This window comes from Pelophylax lessonae, assembly GCF_965119305.1.
Source record: "Pelophylax lessonae genome assembly, chromosome: 4".
NCBI classification, from domain to species: Eukaryota; Metazoa; Chordata; class Amphibia; order Anura; family Ranidae; genus Pelophylax; species Pelophylax lessonae.
In genome coordinates, this window is record NC_138771.1 from 544,792,457 (window position 1) to 544,806,763 (window position 14,307).

The following is a 14,307-nucleotide window of genomic DNA, read 5'->3' on the forward strand; positions in this document are numbered from 1 at the left end:
CCCGATCGTCGGGGATCTAGTGTGGAGATCCGCCCGCCTGTGTAAACACAAGCGGGCGGATCTCCCAAGTGACAGGGAGTGACAGATCGGAGTGTTCAGCATAGCAAAAAAAATCGCAGATCGCCGCCATTACGCGTTAAAAAAAAAACACCAAAAATGACAGAAATCTTTCCCTTTGTTAGTAAACGCAATAACTTTTGCGCAAACCAATCAAAATACGCTTATTGTGAATTTTTTCACCAAACAGGTAGCAGAAAACAAATTGGCCATAAAATTTTAAAAAATTTTGATTTTTACATTTTTTTGGGGGGAATTTCATATAAAAAAATGTGAAAAATATTGTTGTTTTTTCAAAATTTACGCTCTTTTTTTGTTTATAGCGCAAAAATTAAAAATCGCACAGGTGATCAAATACCACCAAAAGAAAGCTATGTTTGTGGGGAAAAAAGGACATAAATTTTCTTTGGGTATGGGGTCGCACGACCGCGCAATTGTCAGTTAAAGTCGCACAGCGCCGAATCGCAAAAAGTGGCCCAGACGTAAGACAGCAAAATGCTCTAGTGGTAAAGTGGTTAACAGACTCACTGATTTACCTTTTATTACTATTTTATTATGGGGTATGTACCCCAGGACGACGTCATTTATGACGAAACGCCTTGGTTCGTAGATGTGCTGACGTCACCACGTTCTTCTGACCTAGAAGTATGGGTGTTATTGTAACGCTGGCCAGTTTGCAGAGATTTTATGCTGTTTTTCTCTATATTGATGTATGTGCAATCTGTTATTTTAATACATTTTTGGAATGGTTTTACGCTATGCTGTACTCTCTGTTGCATTATATGGGGAGTATGACCACCAGGATATCTGAATGTTGAGGATCCCCCAGGAGGCCCATTGCCATTTCCACCTTGTGGTGACCATACAGCTCTGGTTGGGCAATACCCCCAAGGTCCTGTTTGGTCTTAGCATCTGGTAAGCAGACCATCCAACCACAAGGAATAGTCTTTGCTGATTTTGCGCACTGGTGTTCCTCATTATATGGACTTTACTTAACAAGAATGTTCACAACAATATAGCACTGGGTTTTCTTCATATGGACATTAATCAGTAAATGATGTTCTCTTTTATATAGCTCAACTTTATGCATTATTTGTTATTGTATAGGTGTCTATCTCACTTGTAAGTTGCTGCTCAGTTTTTGACATTATTATGGCAGTTTATTTTCTTTTTGCACATATTAGTTTCAAGGATATGCACTGGTTTATTGATCGCAACATGATTATGGATATTTAATTAGTACACATTGTGGTTTCACACAGAATAGCGCACTACTTCCACACTATTATCTATTTGAGAGCAATGCTTTGCAATTCCTGGATCATCACAAATGTTTTCTTCTCAGATCAGACTAGATTGTTCAACATTTCATGAGGTTACCTTCATTCTTTCTTGAAGTTTAATTATTTTCTTTCTTTTATCCATACTTAAAAGAGCAGCAATGAAATATAAAAGCATTTTTAATCATCTTGATTTAATGATAGATTTTACAGAGCGCTCATGTATGAACTACTAACTTGCTTCTGATTGGTTAATATGTTCTGCTTCTGGGCAAAACTTTCTTTTAACCACCTCTGAATAATAAAATGTACAATTAAATATATGAAGAAATATTACGGTTACCCAACAGAAGAAACATAAATAGTCAGATTGATGATGAATAGTGTCAGCTCCTGTAATGCTAGGGGTTCCCAAGCGAGAGCTAATATGAATGTGACTGGTGACAGACTGTTTGTTGCTTGTGATCCTTATTCTGAATTATGCCTCAATCATTTGCATTGCACCTGTCTCCTATACACAGTGGAGTTAGATGATATGTAGGGTAGGCCACAATTCATGAGCATGCAGCTTATTCTGTCCTAGTAATACCTTTGGTTTCAAACTTTACGTCAGTTTATAATCTTTTATCATAAAGTGAAAATATATTCCAACTAGCCGCGCATTACACCCAAAATATAAGTGAGTGAATAAACAAGTAAATAAATTCATAAACAATAAAAGTGACAAAAAATTTATTAAAACCATGCACAAAAATAAACAGTGCCAGCAAAAGTCCACATTCAATCCACTGTGATCAAATAATAATTAGTGATCGGATAAAAAGAGTCCCATGCTGGATCATGAGTCACCACAAAAGTCCACCACCTCCGTGATTCCGCACCCCTCAGCTGGTTAGGGCAAAATGTGCAGTTTTAATCACTGTTGTATCTAGGGGAATCCTCATCGGATAGCTCGCTCAGGCCAACTCCTCCTGATCCTTCCGCCAGCGCCTTTGGCTCTGCTAGACCAGTCCCTGCAGCTGCTTCCTCTATGCTCCAGGGGTCGGATGCCTTCTAAAACCATCAAGATCAATGCAAAGCCCATAACCCTGCATTGGATGTGAGGACACTGAGAAACAGTTCCCCGCCTGAGCATTAGGGAATGCTGCTCCCTTATGCGTTCAGGAGGTGCTACTGCCACTTTCTGATGCCTGCTTTTTTTTTTTTTTTTATATATTTTTTTTTCATTGTGTGCACAACCCTATCAGGCTATACTGTTAGTATTCAGGTGGGTGGGGGGCAAAACCACAGCTCATCCCATCTGTAGGAGCCCTCGATGTATATATTTAAAAAAAATAAAAATTATATGTAATTAGTATAAATACCTGCATTTGACATGTTCCAACCTGCTTTAAATTCTTCATATTCATAAAAAGAGAACAGGGAGATCATAGACATGCACATGGGGGTGTGCCAAGTGTGCCTGGGCACACTCTAATCACAATGTGTAGGGCCAATTCCCCCTACTGCCTGGGCTTCCCCCATATTGCCCCCCCCCCCTCCCACCCAGTACTGCTGGCTTCCCTCCTCTCTTCTCCCCCCTGCTGCTGCACAGGATGTTTCAGGATGAAGATCAGGGGAAGGAGCTAGTATAATTTACCAGCACCTTCCTTTTCTAAATGAACACAGTGAACACACTCACTTACTGTGTTCATTCAACTTTGTTTACAATGTTTCAGTTTGTAAATGAACAGGAATCCGCTCAGCACAGAGCACTCCCCATTCATTTATTGTCCAGTGCAGCTGAGGCTGCAGAGAAAGGCATGTGTGGTTGACCTTTGGGGTGCACAGCCTAACACAATAGGCCACGCACACCTATGAGTGAGATTATCAGTTCGTTGCTGCTTCTTCTTTGCCCAGTTATAAACTGGGGGCAGGGGATCTTGCTTAACTCCAGGAGAGAAACATAAAGGCCCCAATCTAGTTGCATTGACACCCAGGGTTGTGTAAATTTTAGGACCGGATGGACAAAATTAAATAATCAGTTGGCAGGTAAAATAGCTTTCTGTTTCATTTTTGTATTCAGCTTTTAGCCTGGAATTCAGCAAATACTCCAGCTCACACACACTAGCTAAAATGTAATGCCTTGCTGGTTGTGGTGGTAAGGAAAGCAACACTTTCTTTCCCATAGAGAGACCCACCACCCATAAAATGCATGATGCAGGAAAACCTATTATTCCCTGGGATAAATGCGTCAGCACCCTTTTAAGTCTAATAGGATGTTTGGTGAAATTGTATTGAATTTGACTGCTTGTGTCTACTGATATAATCACAAAGGGATTCATGCGTGGACACATGTAAAGGAAACTATTATTGCTGCCAATAAAAAAACAAAGAGATTCTTTCCCAGTAGAGTAGTAGCATTGGGTCACAGAAGCTGTAAGTGGGCCACTGCTCCAGGGGGCCCCTAGCCAAATACATCATAGATCACATAACCAAGTGTATGCTTACATGCATCTATTTTCTGTGTCTACACAAAGCTGATTTAATAGCACCTTCTGGCTGGGTGCTTTGCAGTAACTGCCATTACCTCTGTAGCTATGCCTCTCTTCTTACAATTAGGTCCAAACCCAAAAACTAACATGGGCTGTATTCAGTGGCGGCCCTTCCATTGGGGTCCCCTATCCATGCGTCCGGCCCCCTAATCTAATCTACATGCAGGGCGCCGGACGCATGGATTTCAATAGGGGATTTTTTTTTTTAAAGCATGTGATTAGAGCCAGAGGCTCTAATAGGCTTCAAAAAAGGGTGGGCTCGAGGCGCAGAGCACTGCACCCTGAGCCCACCCAAGTATATGACAATAGTGAATGAATATTCGCTATTATTGCTCTGATTCTCCTCCCAGCCAATCAGGAAGCGGGTCGTGAGACCCCTTTCCTGATTGGCTGAAAAGAGATTCAATTTTACTGGCCAAGAAGAGGGAGGAGACGTACAGCAGACACCAGAGGAGACTCACAGCCACTCAGGGGAAGGAGGAGGTAAGGATGCTGGCTGTCCAGCTGGGCAGCCTGCCGTCCGTCAGTCTGTCCCGGGGGGGGGGTGTTGGTTGGTAGATTTGACTGCTGGCTGGCCGGCTGTACCGCGGGGGTGGTGGTGGTGGATTTGCTGGTCGGCTGGCCATCCTGTGGAGGGGGGGTGTTGGTTTCCCCCCCCCAAATTATCATGCACCAGCTGCCACTGGCTGTATTGCAGATTACCGGCCCTTAGATGTAGGGGCTGCATTTGTTTTTCTTTTTTTTTTGGGGGGGGGGGGTTCAAGCTTTTTATTTTAATTTCACAATTCCATATCTATAATGACAATGTTCTGTATCAGGACAACAGAAACAGGATAGGACTACAGGACTCGGTCCCTCTCCTATTCTCCATACCATAGAGGGGCTTAGTTTACAGAGATCGCTGATAACAAAGTAGCTAATAACAGTCAGTACAGACAGAGTGCACAGGAAATGATCAGCTCATAAGGATTCTGACAAGATTAACACGTATGTTTTGCACTTAAGATGACATAACAAAACATTGTTAGTGGTATATTTAATAAACCAAAGGGACCAAATAAAATATGTTTTTTGTTTGGGGTTTACATAGGATTTAATTCTATTGCATTTTGATCAAAACAATGAATATAATGGATGTATTTTTTTTTAAACAATTCAACAAGTCACTGTGTAAGTGTAACTGTTTCCAAGTGTGCGGGTAGTATTTTTGAGTAGAGATGAGTTTTGTGAATCAGCAAGGCTGGCAACTTGGATGCTCTTGAACAAAAGAACTTTATTTGTTACATCAGTACACAGGCACAGGTTATATGTTGATGCGTTTCGGCTATCGAGCCTTCATCAAATGCTCACAGAATTGATCAAGGTTGTTCACCTTGTGAGAGAATGTTTACTTTGCAAGGAGATTTTTCATTTGCTTAGTGAAAGGAGTAAAACCCTGATGACCTCCATCATTTAATATTGCCCAAGCAATAGCATGTTTTTTTTTTTTTTTTAATTTCCTTACACGGGATTGGGTGTTCTTTGTAAAGTGAATTTTCACCTCATTTGTCTCAGTTTACACCAACACTATGGTCTGTTTTTTCCTAAAGGCATGTTTATCATATATTTGCTTTGTTTATATTTTCCAGGACGAAAAAAATGCATATATTTAATAGTTTTTTTTTTATTATTCCTAACCAACAGGTAGAGCTCTGGGTTCCTGTTTCCTAAACTAGCTTTGATGTTTAAAAACCTCAATAGCACAAGCTTCAATCTACAAATAACTGAAATAATCAGAGCAACACCTCATTTCTCCTTCTCCCCCTCTCTCCAGGCAAGCACAGATGGCTCCTTAGGAAGTTTCTGTGACGGTTTGCACCATCACTGACAGTGAAAAAACTATGTGACAGATAAATTGATGGTTTGGACTGCTTCAGTTGGTCAGACTTGTAACAGATGCATGTCATCAGCTCAAACACCTGTCTTCCACGCATTGTAAATTATGCTGATTTGCTCACCTATTGTTTACGGTGGGTTCTCAGTATTTACACAGTGATATGTGTATTTGCATCTTGTTTTAGCTTTGGTGGCGGCAGTTTGTTCTTCCAGGCTGGCTTAAGTGTAATGAGTTAATTAGCATGTTAATTGGGATTAGCCATGAGTCAGCTGTACCTCGTTAGCTATTCATTGTGTGATGTTTTGGGTAAATATTCATGTAGTGACCGATCTACTTCTAAAGTATATAAAATGTTTCTTCTTTTAATAAAGCAGTTAGTGGTTTCCAGTATACAAACTGTAAGGCTAGTTTTGTATGACGGCGGCTGGGATTTGATATCTATGTTCATAACTGCGAGGAAGCCGTATACTGATGGAAGACCACAAGTACAGTGTGGGTTTGAGGTTCCATTACAGTTTCATTCAGAGAGAGAGACGAAAGGCAAAAGGCTTCTGCTGTGTTCTTACCATGCTGTGTATCTTAGGTGTAATTTATTTAAAACATTTGCTTGTAAAACACATTTTTGATAAAAATTGTACAAAACAGATTAAAATTTTTAAATCCTATGGATAGGCCATACTTCTAAAGATGTGTCCACCGTAAGTATGGAAATGAATGAAGGTGTGACAAGCATGTGCAGAAGACACAACTAGGCCACTATTTACAAAAATAAATAAAATCTATTCGCAAACCATTATTTTGTTTTCATTTAATAGGTCCTATGTATATGCCCATCTACTCAAGGGTCTATTAATAAAGTAGCGCAACATAAATGCTTTCACATGAGCCCCAGACAGACATAAGAGTTGTTTTGCTTTAAGCCCTAGAATAAAACTATATTGCTGTTTACTTATTTAGATTTTAATAGATGATACATGCAGAAAATAAACATTTGGTATACAAGGCGTGAAAGTTCTGTCTTATATGCCATTTCAGGCTAATAGAGGCTTTAAAGTTACAGCTGGTAATATTCTTCTATAGAATTGTTGGAAATTATTGCTCCCACTATACCAGTCTTATTGTAAATTCAATGTTAACAAGTTCTTGAAACGTTTACATATTTATACAGGGCTGGTATTAAAATCGTGTACATAAACTAATATGTTATTTATCTATCATGGTCCTTCATAACTTTCTTCCAAGCGTAACAATAAAATATTTAAAGTAGACTGATACTAACGGAACTAAACCCTCCTATCGTTTGTAGCTAAGGAAGATGCCATTTTAGCCTCTGTTTGATCCTTAATTGCCATGATTCTGCACATGTGATCAGTTATGACACCGGTCATTTGATGGTTTGACAGTTTGGTTGAGAGCACAACCAATGTGACAGTTACATTCCTGGCAGATGCCTGGAATGTCTCTCTCTGTTTTTTTAAACTGTTAGTGCCGGTTCACATTGGTGCGATGTGGGAACCCTGTGAATCCACTGCAGTTCCCGCATTGCATCCGACTCGCAGGCAGTTCACACTGCCATATGCGAACTGCTGGGAGTGTCAATACAAAGTTAATGACACCCCCAGATCAGTCCGCATATCGCAGTGCGAACTGTCAATTCGGACAGGAATGGGATTGCAAAGGTGTGAACACCCATGAGATCCAATTCTGGTGCGGACCAAAAAAGGGTCCTGCATGACTTTGGTTCGAATGCAATGCAAATTCAGCCACACAATCTGAATTTGCATCGCACAGACATTGCATGTGATTTTCAGAGCAGTGCGGTGCGAATCACATGCAATGTCTGACATCGCTAAATGTGAGCCGGTGCTTAGGGTTCGTTCACACCATATGTGCATGAAAACTGATGGGAAAACCCACGCAGATTTCACTTGCAGAGACATCACTTTACATCATGTTTCCTTCCCCACACATGATGTTCATTTCATCAGTTCAGTCCCGTTTTTTCAAAAGAAGTTAACATCGGTTTTTCATGAGTTTTTCATCTGTTTTTCCTCCATTTTCACATACATTTTTTTTACATCTGCCAGCTAGAGGCCTTAACCACTTGAGTTCTGGAGGCATTTATTCTTGCAAAAAGGGACTGTTTGTCCTTTAACCACTTGCCTTCTGTGCACTTAAACACCCTTCCCATCCAGGCCAATTTTCAGCTTTCAGTGCTCTCACACTTTGAATGACAATTGCGCGGTCATGCTACACTGTACCCATATGAAATTTTTATCATTTTTTTCACACAAACAGAGCTTTCTTTTGGTGGTATTTAACCATCTCTGGGTTTTTTATTTTTTACAAAAAAAAAGAAAAAAGACAGAAAATTTTGAAAAAAAAAAAAAGTTTTTCTTATTTTCTGCGAGTAAATTTTGAAAATACATTTTTCTCCCTCACTGATGTGCGCTGATGAGGCGGCACTGATGGGCACTGATAGGCTGCACTTATGGGCACTGATAGGCTGCAATTATGGGCACTGATGAGGTGGCACTTATGGGCACTGATGAGGTGGCACTTATGGGCACTGATGAGGAGGTACTAATATGCCGCACTGATGAGCACTGATAGGCGGCATTGATAGGCGGCACTGATAGGCGGCACTGATATGCGGCACTGCTGGGCACTGAGAGGTGGCACTGCTGGGCACTGAGAGGTGGCACTGCTGGGCACTGAGAGGTGGCACTGACGGGTGGCACTGATGAGCACTGATGGGCGGCACTGATGAGCACTGATGGGCAGCACCATCAGTGCCCACACTCAGTGCCCATAGTGCTGCCAGTCAGTGCTCATCAGTGCCTAGATGAGCAGGCACTGATGGGCACTGACTGGCAGCACTATGGGCACTGATTGTGGGCATTGATGGGGGCACTGATGGCGGGCACTGTGGGCACTGATGGGGGGGCAATGTGTGTGTTTTTTTTACCTTCAGTAATCAGGGCACTGGTGATCAGTGCCCTGATTACATTTGTCTGTGTCCCCAGCGGCTGTCGGCTCCCCCTCCTTCCTCACACTGCAGTGTCTGTGTGAGGAAGGAGCGCCGGCGATGAGAGATGATCTCATATGTTTACATATGAGATCATCTCTCATTGGACGGCTTGATCACGTGGTGAATGGCCGCTGTGATTGGCCATTCACCACGATCTGTGATCGGCCGTGTCCAAGGGACACGGCCGACACAGATTCTCCCCGATGCGCGCTCGCGGGAGTGCGCGGGGGGCGTGTCACTGGAGGCCGTTTAAAAACGGCCTCCCGAAAATTCGAGTCCGTGCTGCAGCCGTATATAGGCTGTAGCGCGGATGGGAGGGGGTTAACATCCATTTTTCATCCAATCCATTTTTCTAATGGAAGAAAAGTAGGGTTTTAGTTTGTTGCAAAAAAAAAAAAAAAGATGTTGATGGAAACTGATTTAAATGGATGTAAATGGATGATCATCTGTTTACATCTGTTTTTCCATAGAGATGCATTGATGACAATTTTTCACCCATCAGCGGATGGATGAAAAACGGGCAAACGATGCACATGTGTGAAAGGGGTCTTTTTATGCAGTTTTTATGCACATTGACACTAGTTTTCATGTCATGTCACATCAGAAAACTGCATACACGTTGCAGATACCTGTGCAGATAAAACCCGCATGTGATACCAGTGTTGTGGTGTGAACAGGGCTCATAGAGAATAATTTCTTTTTTTGTGCCCGCTTGCAGAAAAAGGATGTCTCTGCACATGGTGTGAACAAGGCCAAATCGATGGGCTTCCACTTAGTGAACTTATCCTTTGCCCATGCTAAACAAAGCAAAAAGTTAAGGCTTTCAGGTATGGGATGCATATGACCAGCATGTATGGATATGGCGGCCATCTTGTTGGCTTGAAACACTGGATAGATATACTCAGATACGCTGGAGTTTTACAACAAATATGTGAGTGGATCTTTTATTTATAATAAATTGGATTATTATGTCTACACCATGAGGAGTGTTTCCTTTATCTCCACATGAGATGTTATGTCTGTGGAGAGGATCGCTAGAGGAGTATTGGAGGATTCCTCTATCACCTTTGCCTAATATATATAGCACCGCTTCCATAGACCTTTGTAGTGAGGGTCTATGATATATGGTAAGAGGCTGTGTGATTGGGTGTCGGTGGTGGACCTCACATAATGGTTGAAGATACGATCTATGCTTTCCACTGGGACTCTCTCTCTGGATGTGGACTTTTTTGTTATTTGAATAGCGCTGCACCACTTTTTACTGTTTATGTTATGTTATTAAATTGCTTGTTTCACAAAATTTTGTTAGCCGCTTTTTGCCAACATTCAAAATATTATATTTTATTACCAGGCGCAGCAGATATATAATATGAGTTTTCGAAATATTCACTAATCTAAGGTAAAATTTTCTTTCAAAGTGAAAATTCTCATGAAAAGTGAACAGCCTATTTTCCTTTAATAAATCAACCCTAGTACCTCACCACTAATCATCCTCCTTAGTAGAGGCCACCTGTCAAAGGGCAAAGTTGGCCGTCAGAAGTTTCTGGCGGCAGCTCCAAAAAAAAGTCATTTTCTGTATTTTGCTACTTTTTATCCATCCAAGCAAGTTTGTAATAACATTTGAGTAATGGTCTACTTTAATCTACCATTATCCACCGAGTGGAAGAAGCCCTGAATGAATTAAAGGACGTGAATATATTACAGTCCTGGTGCCCGTTCATGTCTCACCAGAATCCTTTGTTCTCACACACAGGGATTAAGGTTGATGTTATCAGCAGAGATGTATGCACAGCTATTCCTTAACAAGACAAATAAATGGCTATGATAGTCTGTGCATTTAACAGGACGAGCAGCTCAGCGCTGTCCTGGAAGCATGTTGGGAAAAAAAGGCTTTCTTACTAAAGAAAGTGCTCAATTAATTGGAAGTGACAGGAAGAAAATGATCTGGCTGAATGCTTTGATAAGCAATCAAGACTTAATAGATCAGGAAATATAATTGCTTACTTAATCATGCCTGGAGAGGTGCTATTTTATGTGTTGTAAACACGGAGAGAATAATCCAGTGGCAAGGGCAGCTGCCATTCTCAATATGAACGTGGCAATTGCTGATTCCATGTGACTAGCAAGGTGAGAGAGAGTGAGCGAATGGCACAAAGAAGGAATTTTAAATGCTGTGCTGCATCAGGCGCTGGAAAGCCGGCTCACCATATAAAGCAGCAGACAAATGGAAACCCTAGTGAAGGAATGCACAATGATGTGGCCTATTTTTTTCTTTTGTGTGATATTACTGTTTTAGTATGTCAATTTAAAATAAAAGAAGAGATGTCAAAATGGGGCGTCACTGCCTTCATAACTGTCCAATCTGCATGCATGCCTTGCTTTCTGTCTAGAAAGTACAATGGTCCTCCTGTGCTTGGAGGTCCCCATGGCTAGTATGCATAAGTACATGTAGAAGAGAAATCTTTAGTCATAGTGGCGACTTTGTATTTGAGAAATGGAATTCTGAGAAGCGTTCTAATAATTCATAGAAAGCTGCTTTTTTATTGACCCCTGTTAACTACTGCATATAAATACGCATTACAACTTGAATTTATGTTGTAGAAGGATCTGCTCTCATAGCATGAAATTAAAGCATAACTCCACTTTTTTTGCGAAGAAAACATTCCCCTGTGGGTGATCTTTATAAATTACAAGGATTTTAACAAACTTTGTTACAGATTCCTACCTTTTGTTATTCTGAAGAAATCATTGCTTGTTCCTCTGTGCCTCTGTGCTGAGTGGATCTAATGGGAGTGGTTTCATAATTATCTATCAGCTGTGGCAGCTGCAGAGCTCTAATGAGGAAAGCTGCTGGGCCTGCATCCCTTTAGATGTGTTCCTATTGGGACAATCTCACCAAAAATGAAATTTTTGTTGCAGGGGATGCCAGAAATCTGACTTGTATCTTAGGTGGACTTCTGGGAAAATTGGTGAGCCAATCACACAAGCAGGAAATGATGTTTCTGGGGTGTGGTCAGTACACATTCTATGTACAGAACAGCTCCAGGTAGCCATGTTGCATTGAATTTTCAGAAAATTACAACAGCTGCAGATTGAAAAGGAAAGGTCAATGTTTAAAAACATTCAATTACGATATGATTTGTGTTACAATTGTATATGCTATAATGTTTTTTCTTTATTTGCTATTTTTATCCCCACAAAAGTTTAAACTATTATTCATGCTATCATGTAATAAGCATGGGTGACATTAAACTACAGTCCAGAGATGTAAACTTGACCTTTTAAGTAACCTTCTAAGTATGTATGAAAACATTTATGGCATTTTACAATATACACAAACAGTATATATATTTTTTTTCACAAAATACCCACTTTTATTATTAAAAATCTGGCCTTGCTCTCCAGGTAAGTAACGTTATTTAGGCCTAGATCAGTCTGCTGCAGGCAGGAGGTAGTATTTCCTTAGTCCCCTCTCCCCTGGTGATCAGATTTCATTATTGTAAGGGCTCTTTCACACGGCCGTTCCGCATGTCCGTATATCATCCTATTTTTTTGCGGATGATATACAGACATAATGTAAGTGAATGGCATTGCGGATGTCAGCGGAATACCATCCGCTGACATCCGATTTTCGTCCTTTCAGTTCCGTTCCGTTTTTTGGAACGGAACAGAACCCTATTTTTGTTCCGTTTAAAAAATGGAACGGATTCATAATCGGATGTCAGCGGTGTCATCCACTGACATCCACAATCCCCATAGACATACATTATGTCCGTATATCATCTGCAAACGGATGGGATGATATGCGGACATACGGAGTGGATTTAAAAAAAAAAAAAAGCACCGGAGCGGAAAAAAAAAACCAAACGGCCATGTGAAAGAGCCCTAACTGTTTAGTTACAGCAAACGTTACCCAAAATAGAGGGGCAGCACAAGGAGTCAATCAGGTGTGTGCATTCATACTATGATATGGGGAAAGCCTGGGATCACCAGACAGATGACTTTTTAAAAAGCAAACAGTCCTTTATTTGTTCAAACAGCAAAACAAGGCAGGTTTTCTTTAGCACAAGCAAACAAAACAGTTGATACACTTCTGATACAATACAAAGATTCCGCTTACCTCCAGTAGAGACTGTCCCACAACAGGGTTTACAGTTTCCACCTGCTCTCAGGATCCTGAAAAGATCACAGAGCCAAGCAAAGTCTCAGCAAAGGGCAGCTTACAGTACATTGGGGTTGATTTACTAAAACTGCAGAGTCCAAAATCTGGTTTCCATTTTTTTTCTTTTTTGTCAAAGCCTAATCTAACAAGCTGAAATAAGAAGCTGATTGGCTACCATGCAAAGCTTGCAGTTTAGAAAATCAACCCCATTGTGTCCAGCTCCACAAAACACTTCACGGACATTGGCTGACTGCTTCTTGCTCTTTTTACACCTTTCTCTCAGGTGTGTTAATCCTGAGTAATCAAAGCTGCCTCTCGTGTTCATCACAGGCTCATACAGGGATCACAACCCAAATAATGGTGACACATATTTACCGTCAAGGACCCAATCCTGGTGTCCTGTACAATATGTGCAATATGTCCTAACATGAAACATAACGGAGAGGAGATAGCAGAGTGAGCAGAGGGATGACTTCATCAGATAGCTGCTGCTTCTTCATTGTCCAATCATAACCTGGGAGCAAGGAGTTAAGCAAATTGTAATTTCATAGCACTAGTAGAGAAAATTGAGGGCACTAACCTGGCTGTGCTGTGCGAGGGGACTGTGTAAATCTGTAGATTGGATTGACAGAAATATAGCTAAAAGTGTATCTAAACTCAAAAACATAAATGTAATATATTGCAGTTTACTGGTTCTTAGATGAGGAGGCTGCATCTGTTCTTTTTTCAGTTTTTTTTTTATTATCCTTCCAAAAAAAACTTTTATTTCCTAGTGTGTCAACACTTACTCACTGTGTGTCTAGGGAAAATCAGCTTTGTCACCCTAGGCCGCTCCATTCTGGTTTGGACTACAGAAGACCTCAGCCCCTCCTTAGCACAATAACATTGAGGAGTGGTGTTTTGTAGAGGCCTAGGCAGGCCTGATAACACTGCCTGAGATTTCAGTGCAGCAGAGGTAAAGTATTCAGGAAGCTGCAAGCTCACTGAGTTTCTGGCAGGATGAACATTGTTTTTGCACTCTTCTGCACTTATTGAACAGATTAACAACCGCTTTTAGGGATATATTTACCAGACCAAAAGCGAGCAGAATTGTTAGAGATTACAAAGGGCTTGCTAATAGGCTGTGCACTTTGCTCAGGAATTTTTGTCCGAGCTTAACCAGTTCTGGATCGGAAGATTTTACCCCTTAATGAACAGGCCCTATTTTGCGATATAGCACTGCGTTAGTTTATCGGATAATTGCGCGGTTGTGCGACGCTGTACCCAAACAAAATGTACGTCCTTTTTTTCCCACAAATAGAGCTTTCTTTTGGTGGTATTTGATCACCTCTGAGATTCTTATTTTTTGCGCTATAAACAAAAAAAGA

General features: G+C 41.0%; 1 protein-coding gene across 2 annotated transcripts in view; it reads left to right on the top strand.

The window, feature by feature from the left end:
* Window positions 1–14,307, top strand: part of LRRTM4 (leucine rich repeat transmembrane neuronal 4) — a 952,017-nt gene that overhangs the window by 829,014 nt on the left and 108,696 nt on the right. The window lies entirely within an intron of this gene.